The sequence below is a fragment of the Lissotriton helveticus genome, chromosome 9 (assembly GCF_964261635.1).
Source record: "Lissotriton helveticus chromosome 9, aLisHel1.1, whole genome shotgun sequence".
Classification (NCBI taxonomy): Eukaryota; Metazoa; Chordata; class Amphibia; order Caudata; family Salamandridae; genus Lissotriton; species Lissotriton helveticus.
Window position 1 is genome coordinate 616051578 of NC_136070.1, and position 12264 is coordinate 616063841.

General features: G+C 43.6%; 1 protein-coding gene across 3 annotated transcripts in view; it reads left to right on the forward strand.

The window, feature by feature from the left end:
• The window catches only part of AKT2 (AKT serine/threonine kinase 2), a 475180-nt gene that overhangs the window by 342768 nt on the left and 120148 nt on the right, over positions 1-12264 (forward strand). The gene's annotated exons all lie outside the window — the stretch shown is intronic.

A 12264-nucleotide genomic window follows, 5' to 3' on the forward strand; every position in this document is an offset into this window, starting at 1 on the left:
ATATTTTGTAAATATTGCACAGAGCAGTCTATTAACCTCTTATCTGCCTCCCGGGCAGGTATCCTCCTGTTTATCCTTTCCCTGGCCCAGCAAGGCTCTGCTTTGGGCACTTTGAAGGGCTATCTTTTGGCCGTCACTGCTTTTCATAGTCTGCCAGATCAGCCTTCACTTTTTTAAGTCCCCTCTGGTGCAGATAGATTTTTAAAGGGGTTATCCAAATTGTTTACCCGTTTTTCTTTTCTTATGCCACAATGGGACCTTAATTTGGTCCTTACTTGCTTGATGTGCGCACCCTTTGAGCCAATGCACATCTGTCCTCTATGGTTGCTGACTATCAAAACAGCTTTTTGGTGGCAATTACCAGGAGGGTGAGCGAACTACAGGCACGGTCATCACATCCTTCTTACCGGTCAGTTTTCCCAGACAAAGTGGTACTGAGAACTAGGGCATCTTTTTTGCCCAAGGTTGTAACTCCCTTTCATCTGGGACAGTCCATTTCTCTTCCCACTTTCTATGCACCTCCACATCCTTCCAAGGAAGAGGAGCGTCTCCACCATCTGGACTCAAAAAGAGCATTATCGTTCTACCTTGATCGCACAAGAGTTACGGGTTGATGATCAACTTTTTATAGGATATGTGGGAGCAAAGAAGGGGTGTGCTTTCCAAAAGAGGACCATGTCACGCTGGGTTTTCCTCTGCATCAAAATATGTTATGCCTTGGCAAAGAAGACACCTCTCTAAGGCCTGAGAGCCCATTCCACCAGAGTGAAAGCAGCCACCACAGCCCTCCAGCGTGGTGTTCTTATTTCTGACGTCTGCCAAGCGGCCACGTGGCATCTCTGCACACATTTGTCGCACTATTGCCTGGATTCTCATGTTCGCAGGTAGGGCCTGTTTGACTGCTCTGCCTTAGAGGATTTCTTGGTTTAAAGCTTTCCATAGTCCCACCTCCTTGGATGGTATTGCTTGGGTATCAGTTCAAAGGTAGGAAATCTGCGGCTAGATGTTGCTCTATCAGATGGACAAGTTACTTCCCTTCAGTAACACCTTATCTGGTAGAGACATGACTTAGCCGCCGATTCCTTACTGACCCACCCATCCTCCTTGCACTGCGGAATTGTCTTTTAGTGTTAAGGCTCTTCCCCTTCAGGGCCCTAGACTCTTTTTAACACACCATGGTCATTCACTTCATGGCTCCGCACTTCTGGCGTGGAAAGTTGTGTTAAGTTCTGGCGTCAGCTCACCGGAGTGGCGGTTATATTGACGACACGGACGTCATGACAACGACTAACGTGATTCCAACGACACATGGAGTCGGCTGACGCCACCTACCGCCGTGCAGGGGTACTGCTAAGAAAAATCATCCGGATCCAGCCTGACACCTGGAAATTCAAAGGTAAGGAATCTGCGGCTAGATCACGTCTCTACCAGATGAGGCGTTACCGAAGGTAAGTAACTTGTCCATTGGTGGGCATTCTGGTTGTAGATTTTTTAAATGCTAGATTCTGGGAGCTTTTAGTTGTAATAATCCGATCTTCGCTTCCCAGTCGTTATATATTTCTTTCAGGAAGGACCAGCATGGGAACTGGGTGTCCTAAGTTGGTTCGAAGGAGGTTGAGAGTCAGGGACACATGGTGAGATAGGGGTAGAGTTACTTTCACCTCGATCTATTGCAGTTGCCCCCCCCAATGTGTTTAGGGCTGGATCTGAAGTTGCAACATCAATCAATAGTGCAGAGATTCTTCCACATTCATAATCTGTTTGTTTGAGGCATGTGTGCTATAGATATACATGCTTTGTATACTCCTGCCATCTAGTGTTATGTCTGGATGTTTGCAAGTTTTTTTTCTTTCTAAGACGTCTTTCAAGTCTCGAGGTAAGGTGTCTCCTCATTTAGGTGATAGTGTGCATGGGCATCCACTCCATTGTTTTTTTCAGCCATTTGGTTCGGACGTGTACTGCTGCACTCCGGTTCAAACACTGTTCTGCGGGTTAACCACGGCGCGCAATCCACTCTACCCACGACGGTATTGTTTCCGTACGGGTTTCCCTGTTCTCCGCTTATCAAATAACTCTACAAATTCTCCATTTTCGATCAAAAATCTCGTGGACAGCCGTTGGGCCTAGCCACATTGGTCCAGCCTTTTGCTGATGGAACTGACTCTATTTACAATTTTGTCCTCATTGCCTCGCCAAATATCCTCGCACTGACCTATACCAAGTTTGTAACTTGTGCATCTCTCTGGAGCACAAGGAGGAACACTACTGCGACACTTGTAAGTCGTTTCGGTCCAAAAAGACTCTACACGATCGTCAGGCTTGGCGACGAGTAATACAATGCCAAGTATCCAACACATTCCGGATATCTTTGGGGAAGAATCCGTCGAAGATGAGATTGAAGCATCTGCCGCAGAAGAAGAGGCCGTCTCCGTTTTAGTCTGATTCTGAGCTCGAGATAGACATGGAGTCTGAAGACGTGCCTCTGGGACAGGGTGCTGTGAATACCGAAGACCCCTTACCCCCTAAATACTCTTCCAAAATTCATAACGCTGTGGTACCACCTCTGCCTACTGGTCAAGGTCGGCACAGAGACCATGTTTCCTAAGCCTGCATCTCGGCTCTGCACCGAAACAAACCGTCAAGCCTTCCGGCTCGGGCCTAAGTCGGCTGAAATTACCTTTGGATCCGAAATCACCTTTGGATCTGAAATCGGGCTCCAAGGACAAATCTGGTTCAGAGCTGAAACCCTCCGCTTCGATACACAAACACGCTTCTGAGCCGAAACAGTCCATTACCAAAGACAAGTCGATTTTGACACCAAAATCTAAGGACTGTGTTCCTTAGCCTCCAGAACCAATTTTAGATGTTTTTAAGGCCAAATTGGATACCAGACAGAAGAAAATGTATATTAATCCTGATACTGGACATATTTTGGCTAAAACTCCAGCAAAACACAAGCTTCCTGCAGCGGACACTACTGATAAGAGTCCCTTAAAGAGGAAGAAGGACATGGCTACCAGCCTGTTTATCCTTCCCCACAACTCTCTCCACCCCCACCATCTTCTCCACAGTTAATACTTAAAGATCCCTTAAACATAACACCTCTGGGATCTCCACATATAGATCCAGATGTGGATCATGATGATGATGATGATGATACTCATATCCCTGCAGACCCATGGAATGATTACGCCATTGACCCTCCAATAAGCAATGAGCCAAACCTTTACCCAGCAAAGCCATTGCCACCAGATGATAATATGGCTTATCAACAGCTCATTGCTAGAGCAGCAGAGTATCTTGGGGTGCCATTACATAAAGAAACCTTAGAAGAGTACTTTTTATTTGAAACACTTGAGTCCACACACAGGTCAAGTCAAACACTCCCAATGCATAAAAGGCATGATGATGATACCTTTTAAAGACCCTGGCCGAGCACATATTTTAACTCCAAGAGTAGATAAAAATATAAACCCTCTCCTTCAGGTCCTGTGTTTATCAAAGGACAATTACCTTTAGACTCCCTAGTAGTGCTTGCAAAAGAGCTAACTCTTAAACATCTGGTGATGCACTTCCCCCAGATAAAGAATTGAAACTTATAGATGCCTCTGGGAAAAGAGTGGCTGTTCAAGCCGTTATCCACTGGTGCATCGCAAACACTCAGGGCCTACTAGCTAGGTATGACAGGGCACACTGGGATGAGATGGAGCAACTGCTCCAATATCTCCCAGATTAACATAAACCTAAGGCACAGCAGTTAGTTGAAGAAGGGAAAGTCATCTCGAACTCCTCAATCATATGTGCTTTAGATGCAGTTGACACTGCAGCTAAGGAGATAAATGCCAGCATTCTCCTTAGAAGGCATGCATGGCTTAGGGTCTCTGGTTTTAAGCTTGAAGTTCAACTGTCCATTTTGAGCACCCCCTTTGACAAGGAACATCTGTTTGGTCCTGTAGTCGACCAATCCTTTGAAAAGATTAAAAAGGACACCAGTGTGGCAAAATCTATGGGAGCGCTCCAGACCTCATCAAATAGAGGCTCCTTTCCCTGCTCAATTTACAGAGCAGGGTCCAAAGATATAGACTCAGACCTAAATACTTCCTCTTACAAAGACAACAACCAATCCTTTCCCTCTAGAAATGTATATAGAGGAAACCATGCCAAAGGTAGGGATAAAGGTGCCACACCATGTAACATCCCTTCCCCTAATAAACAGTGACATGCCCACAGTTCCCCCGATCACTTAACACATGTCGGGGGAAGAATTCAACAGTTTCTTTCCATTTGGTAGTTTATAACAACCGGCAAATGGGTGCTCGACTTTATCCCACATGGTTATTACCAGGTGCTCACCTCCAATCCATCAAACAATCCACCTTGCGTTCACAAACTGTCATCAGAAAATTTGCTGTTACTCAAACAAGAGGTGCAATCTCTTTTACAAAAATGAGCCATAGATCCAGATCCGTTTCAGTACCAATGTTAGGAGATTTGCTCCCTTTATTTTCTAATTCCCAAAAAGGACGGTTCCTTAAGACCAATTCTACAACAAGGTGTTTTTTTTGTCTACACTGGCCTAAAAGATGCATATTTTCACATTCCCATTCATCCAACTCATTGCAAATATCTCAGATTTATGAGTTGCAACTCATCTCAGAAGACAACAAATTCATGTCTTCCTGTACCTTGATGACAGGCTCATCAAAGCCAGCACACACCAAAAGTGTTTACAAAACACTCAGACCATGCTACACCTACTCCACCAATTAGGTTTCACAGTCAACATTCAAAATTCTCACCTACAGTCTTAACGATACAATCTGATCTAGGAGCCACTCTTTAAACTCACACGGCTTTAGCCCTCCCCAGTACAGCCAGAATTTCCAATATCCAAACTCTATTGCTGCAATTCCAAACCAACCAAACCTTACCAGCCACTTTCCTGCAGCTATTAGGAATGGTGGTGTCATGCATTGCAATAGTATCTCATGCAAAATGATTCATGCATCCATTACAAGAATGGTTAGCGCGTCAGTGGAATCAGTCACAGGATCAATTGACCACCATTGATCTACTGTTGGTGGACTGCCGCACCCATCGCTCTCTGCAGTGGTGGATCCCACAAAAATTTTCAAAAGAGCTGCCTTTCATCGACCCTGTTCCACAAGTCGTGCTAACAGCAGACTCATCTCTCACCGTTTGGGGTGCACATCGCCATCATTACACAATTCAAGGTCTCTGGGACGACAGACACAAACTTCTTCACATCAACTATATAGAGCTTCTAGCAGTGTTTCTAGCGCTGAAAGCTTTTCAGTCTCATCTCAAAGGCAAAGTTGTTCTAGTCCACACAGACAACATGGCAGCGATGTACTATGTACAAAAACAAGGGGAACACACACTCTTTAACTGTCATGCCTGTCTCAGACAATTTGGAAATGGCCAATCCATCACAAGATGTACCGTCTGGCAGACCACCTCCCAGGACTGAACAATTAAATTGCTGATACACGAGTGGGAACTTCATCCCCAAGTTCTTCTTCCATACTTTCAACAATGGGGATACCCACAAATAGATTTGTTCGCCACAGTAGGCAACGCACAATGTCCACCCGTCACCTCCAGGTTCCCACACCATCTATCCAATGGCAATGCCCTATGGATGAATTGGTAACAACATATTTGCCTACGCTTTTCCGCCTCTCCCACTTCTTCTGTTTGTGGTTCAGAAACTCAGACAAATATCACTCTCTCTGATTTTGGTAGCTCCCACATGGGCCCGTCAACCGTGGTACTCCACCCTGTTAGAGCTCTCAGTAGTTCCACATCAAAAGCTACATCTCACCTCCAGTCTCCTCACTCAGAACCATGGAGAAATCAAGCACTCAAATCCCAAGGAGCTAAACGTAGCAATTTGGCTCATGAAGTCATAGAGTTTGGATGTATAAACTTACAACCAGACTGAATGACTATTCTGAAAGAAGCTAGAAAACCTACTACAGAGCTTGCTATGCAGCAAAATGGAAACGATTTGTTTACTGCAATAACAAAATTCTACCTCTAGATGCTTCTGTTCAGAACATTTTCTCTTACCTTCTAAACCTACAGCAATGTGGGCTAGCTTACACAACTATTCAGTTGCACCTTGCAGTAGTAGCTGCGTATTTGCAAAACAGCCAGCATTTGTCTTTATTCAAAGTTCCTGTCATCAAAGCCTTTATGGAGGGCTTAAAACAAGTTATACCAATAAGAATTCCACCAGCACCAGTGTGGAATCTTAATCTTGTACTCACAAGACTTGTGGGTCCACCCTTTGAACCACAACATGAGTGCCCTTTGCAGTTTCTCTCATGGAAAGTTGCATTTCTAATTGCAATCACTTCATTAAGAAAAGTTGTTGAGCTACAGGCATTAACCTTAGAAGAACCCTTCTTTCAGCTCCATAAAGGTAGGTTAGTTCTTCGCACCAATCCAGATTCCTTCCCAAAGTGTGTTGTGCTTTCCATATTAACCAATCAGTTGAGTTAACTGTGTGCTTTCCTCAACCTGATTCAGTAGCTGAACGAGCTCTTCACACACTTGGTCTCAATAGAGCTTTATTGTATTATATAGAAAGAACAAAAGATTTTCTTAAAACAAAGCAACTGTTTGTTTCATTTACACCACCTCACAAAGGCAATCCTATTTCTAAATCTGGCATTTCAAGATGGATTGTTAAGTGCATTCAAACCTGCTACGCAAACGCTGAAAGAACTTTATACCCCCTAGAGTGCATCCCATTTGAAAAATAGGGGCATCTATGGCCTTTTAGGTAACATTCCTATAGCTGACATTTGTAAAACAGCAACAAGGTCTACACCACACACATTTACCAAACACTACTGTATGGATGTACTAGCACTCCAACAAGCCAATGTAGGGCAAGTAGTGCTAAAAACACTTTTCCAGACAACTAAAACAACTACTGGTTAGCCACCGCTTTGTGAGAATACTGCAATATAGTCTATGCAAAGCATGTGTATCTACAGCACACACGCCTCAATCGGATTATGTTACTTACCCAGGAAGCATCTGTTCTTGACATGTAGAGCTGTAGATTGGCATGCGCCCACCCTCCTCCCCGGGCACCTGTAGTTGTTGCAGTTCTCATTGTTTTCATATCTACACAGGGACATCTCTTTACTACACTCACTCCATTCTCACCCTCTTGCAGGAAAACAATCTAACAATGGAGTCGTTGCTCATGCACACGATCACCGAAAGGAGTCGCCTTACCTCGTGACTCAAAAGACTTCTTCGAAGAAAAACAACTTTCAAACATCCGGACCCAACACTAGATGGCAGGAGTATGCAAAGCATGTGACTCTACAGCTCTATATGCCAAGAACTAATGCTTACTGGGTATGTAACATAATCCTGTAATTTATAATGGATGCTAGGGTTTTGTTAAGTGATTTAGTTGCCGTCCTTGGGTGTTTTCTTTTCCCCATTTTTTCACATCCTAAGTGCTCATTAAACTTCAAAACTCACTTAAAAATAAAATCAAGTCCAATATATTTAAAAAGAGAAAGAACATACATTCAGTACCAAACAAAACTAAGCAATTCACTAATGAGGTTTTCCCCTTCCGCTCAGTCAGCCCAAGTCTGAGCCAAAAACCTAACTTAGAGATTAACGTTGGTTGCAGTTGAACGGTGATGAAATCAAGGGGGGCAAAGTTTCACAAACCTCAATAACCAAGCATTATCCAATGGTCCACGGGGCAGATAAATCTACTCAGCCGAGCCAACTGCGTGGCCCTGCCCTATCTCTTCCTGTCGCTGATGGGTGCAGGATGGGCCTGTCTTTGGCCCGAGCTTCACCCGGCCCGTCCTGCGCTGCGGACGAGCATCCCGCCTATATCAGTGCAAGCCAATTAAGCCCAGGTGTCAAAGGCCCAAGGGATTGTAGGAATCTTAGCCCTCAGCTGCAGCGGCAAACCCGCAGCAGCTCTCCCCAGGCAGTTAGAGTGACAATCCAATAGCGATTAACACCAGGGCAGCAAAACTAGCAGTGGTCCTCTCAAAATAAATATAAATTGGATGTGAGGAAAACCGCGTCTTACCTCAAAAGCCAGCACTCTCAGTATGGGGTAGTCAAAAGAGCAGCAGATGAGTTGGTGTCCAAAAGTACGTAGAATGTGAGCCTTGTTTCCTGTTAAATATGTCCGGTCCTCTGCATAGATGTTAATACCTCCCCATGCTACCATGCTTTCTTGAAGCAAAGCACACAATCGAACACAAAAACGGTTCCATCCACCTTGGACCAACAGTACATGAAAGCACAAGTGGAACCCGTTTTACTGTGGAAGGAAAAGGGTAGAATTCTCAGCTTTTAAGATATTAAGAGGCTGGAGGGTGTACGCAGGAAAATGGAGAGAGCTGCTGGTATTTAAGGGCACATAGCCAACTCCATTGTTTTAATAGATACGTACACCAACAATATGATGATACGGAGGACTTGATTAAGCAACCTCCTTGAAGAATTTGAGATGCAGGCAAAATGTATAGTAGAAGAGGGGAAGATTATATCAAAGTTGTGTTTAAAATTAACTTTGGAATCTTTGGACATGGCCAGCAAACAACTCACAAAAGAAGCTGTTTCGTGTACGTGTGCCTAGTTATGTATCTCTGGTTTAAAACGAAAGTGCAGTCAAACAAACTGGATATGCCCTTCCAAGGCAGTTATTTATTTGGCCAAGAAGTTGACCACCTCGTGGAATACATGAAAATGGCAAACAAAACTGCTACGGTAATAGAAGTATTGCATACGACGAGATGTGCCTTTACAGGAGGAGATGCCACAAAAAGGAGAGGCCTAAAAATTCAGCCTTGTACATCCTGGTTTCAGAGGCAAACTTCAGTGTAGTGAGCCACATAGTCTACAAATTTGCAGCAGCCCAGTCAGACCAAAAACGCCTTTTGAGTTACAGAGAAAACCAGGTAAATGGCTTCAAGAGGGTATGCTACCGGCACCAAATGCTCTAGAAATAAAGGGGCAACTCTGGCATTGTGGCTAATATATCATTGCAACACATGCTTTGAAGTGACATGGTCATCAAAACACACTTTCCCTAAACACTACTGTATAGGTGTAGAACCAAGAAGAGGAACAATTGTAGGCCAAACACTGCTTGAACATTTACTTAGCTATTCCCCATCTTTGGGCTATATTCCTGAAGGCAAAATATACTGCTAAATAGTCAATCCACAGCATGTGGATCTAGAAGAGATTTATGCTGCAAAAGAAAGTAGTTACTTGCCTGCATCAATGGTTTTGCAAATAAAAAAGGCTCTAAAATGACTACCATGATAGGGGACATTGTGGGCTTATATTCGGCGACCTAGTGAGTCATACTGGCTTTGCCCTGGTTGATGCTCAGCAGGAAACAGATGGTGAATAAACTCTTCCTTTCCAAACCACTACATGACATCGAAATGCTTGGCTTGTTATCTCGAAGAGCTCCAAGTTGCAAAACGTGCTTCAGAAGTAAGTAATTGGTTTCATGCCCTGCACTCAGCCATTACTGTTCTCTCCTGGAGTGGAGTGTGATTTTGCAGATCTCCTAAGCAGAAATCAAGAGATTTACAAAATGTTGGGGGATCACATAAGTGACAACACAAAATGCCAGGAGAGATTGCCACCTGTTCCCCCTCTTTCACGTGTAATACGTAAGATGTGCTAGACTCCTCAGGCAATGATGCTCATTGGCTTCAATCTGATCTCACCAGCTATGGTTCTCTTTTCTTTTTGATAAGTTAGTCAATCTATTTTGAAAGTAACTACATCAGTTAGATTTGCTTAGCCAATAGAGGGGCAAGGTCTTGAATCTTTTAAATAGTGACCATGGTGATACGGCCCCTGAGAATTTGGCTACTTCCAGCTTCCAAAGAATGTTTGGGAGTCTTAAGAAAGCTTGACGAGAAACGTTAATCCACCAGACAAAGCTTATGTTGCGAACGGTTGCATTACACGCAGTATAGATCTACTTCATGCTTGCACTTGTGCAGGCCTTTAACAAATTGCATTTTACATCATAAAATTCAGGCTTCCTTTTCAAATAAAGTAAGCTGATTTCGCAGTTACTGTATCCTTCTTACAAAATACACAAAGTGCATCCATTTTAGGATTGCATAAGAGCTTTTGTGTGAAAGAAAAATATAACGGTAATTTCACCAAGGATGCTTTGATAGCCAGTGTGTGAATTAAATGTTGTCATGACTTGTGGGCCCACCTTTCGAACTAATGGGTTCTGCAAGAACTATTGAAAGTAATCTTTTGGTGTCTGTTATCTAATTGTTAAGTCAGTGAATTGTAGGCTTTGTCACCTGAAAAAATTAAGATTGAGGAGTATCCTTTATAAACCACAGATTTGTACCTAAAGCTGTCCCCAGTTTTTTTTCATGCACAAATCCCTTAATTTGCCAACATTTGTTTTCCTTCTAATTCCCGGAATATTGCTGAGAGATGGCTACCTGTACTCCGTGTTAGGGGGAGCTTATATTCTATGTAGGTATTGTTATGTATCTACCACTATACATTGTCTTTGAATTTTGCTTTTTACATATTTACAGTTTAGGCACAGGATGTTTTTGTTGTTGCCCAGAATCATATGATATTTCAATCGAGCTCTAAGAGGCTGGGGTTTGAAGTCCACTAGAAAATCACTAGACCACAACTCCTTATTCCGAGGATTTGTATACTACTTGTTCTAAACGTTATATGAAAATAAGACAGTTTCTTGTATCTGCACAACCATGTGAGTGGTGTGCCATTTCTAAATCAGGAACAGCTAGAAGGATTGTTTAGATGCATTCATATTGGCTATGTGCTGGCCAATCGTACACATAAAGTTACACCATACCTTCCTTGCATGTAAAAAAAATATTGGTCATCTTCTACTTTGCATTATCTACTGCATTAGAAAAAAAGGACACTGCTTTAACCGCTGCTTCACTGCATGTGAAACACACATACAGCACACACAAAAAAGTAACTTCTCAATAGCCATCAGTTTTCAGCTTGTTGTTTCACATGTAACCCTCAAATCTCCCTTGGTCACAAAACTAACAGAATAGTGATGCACGTTACATTCCATAAGTGTTCAAAAGGGGGTGGTGATGGACGGAGCATCTGAACCAATCAAACACTCACACCCAGTCATGAGATCTGGGTTGAATCCATCACCGTTCTTTATCCCACTCTGCCACCCCAGTTCAGACATGGCCATATGCAAATCAGTCTGACCCTGTGCCTCACGGGAACAGTCCAGCCTGAACTGCCAAGCCATGCCTTCCCTGGACCGGAAACAAGCTTCCTAGGACCGGTTTCTGGCATTTCAGCCGTCTTCAGCCAGGCTTGCTTGAATCTAGTGGCAAAGTGAGCAAGGGACTCACGTCTGAGCATACCCTGCCAACTTATGGCAAACAAAGCGGTACAAAAGGGGGTGGTGATGGACGGATCATCTGAACCAATCAAACACTGACACCCAGTCAAGAGATCTGGGTTTAATCCATCACCGTTCTTTAGCCCACTCTGCCACCCCAGTTCAGACATGGCCATATGCAAATCAGTCTGACCCTGTGCCTCATGGGAACAGTCCAGCCCGAACTGCCAAGCCATGCCTTCCCTGGACCGGAAACAAGCTTCCTAGGACCGGTTTCTGGCTTTTCAGTCGTCCCAAGTTTTGGGTTATTTCCCTGGGGGAGCTTCGACTTAGTTTGCGAATGACAGTTGATGGTGGTGGGGTCACGGAGGTTCCTCAATTCCATTTTGTAGTATAAGCACGCTTTTCAAGTTGACACAACTGTCATATGAAGTTCACCCTTAACGGCACCCAGTATGTACGTTCTGCCTGCCAGAGTGTGATAAGTTAGAAGATTGTTTTGTCTGCTCCTTTTTAAACACAAGATTCTTAATACGCAGACAAAGTCTTTCTCACTGGGCAATGGCATATGGTGGGGCTCTCTGATATAGAGAGACAGAAGAAACCACGCATAACAATAGACTGAAGTACCTCAAAGACAGCTTTGCTTGTAGAGATCACATCACTCAAGGTCATAGGCGTTACAAGCATTCACCATACAAGCACCATAACCCTCTATCTGCAAAGACAAACCTATTATGGGAACACAAAAGTTATGAGAACAGGTTCAAAGCTTTGTAACATTACCCTTTCACATTTATCAGATATACCACAACTGGCTTTCTGCAAGAAGCTGAACA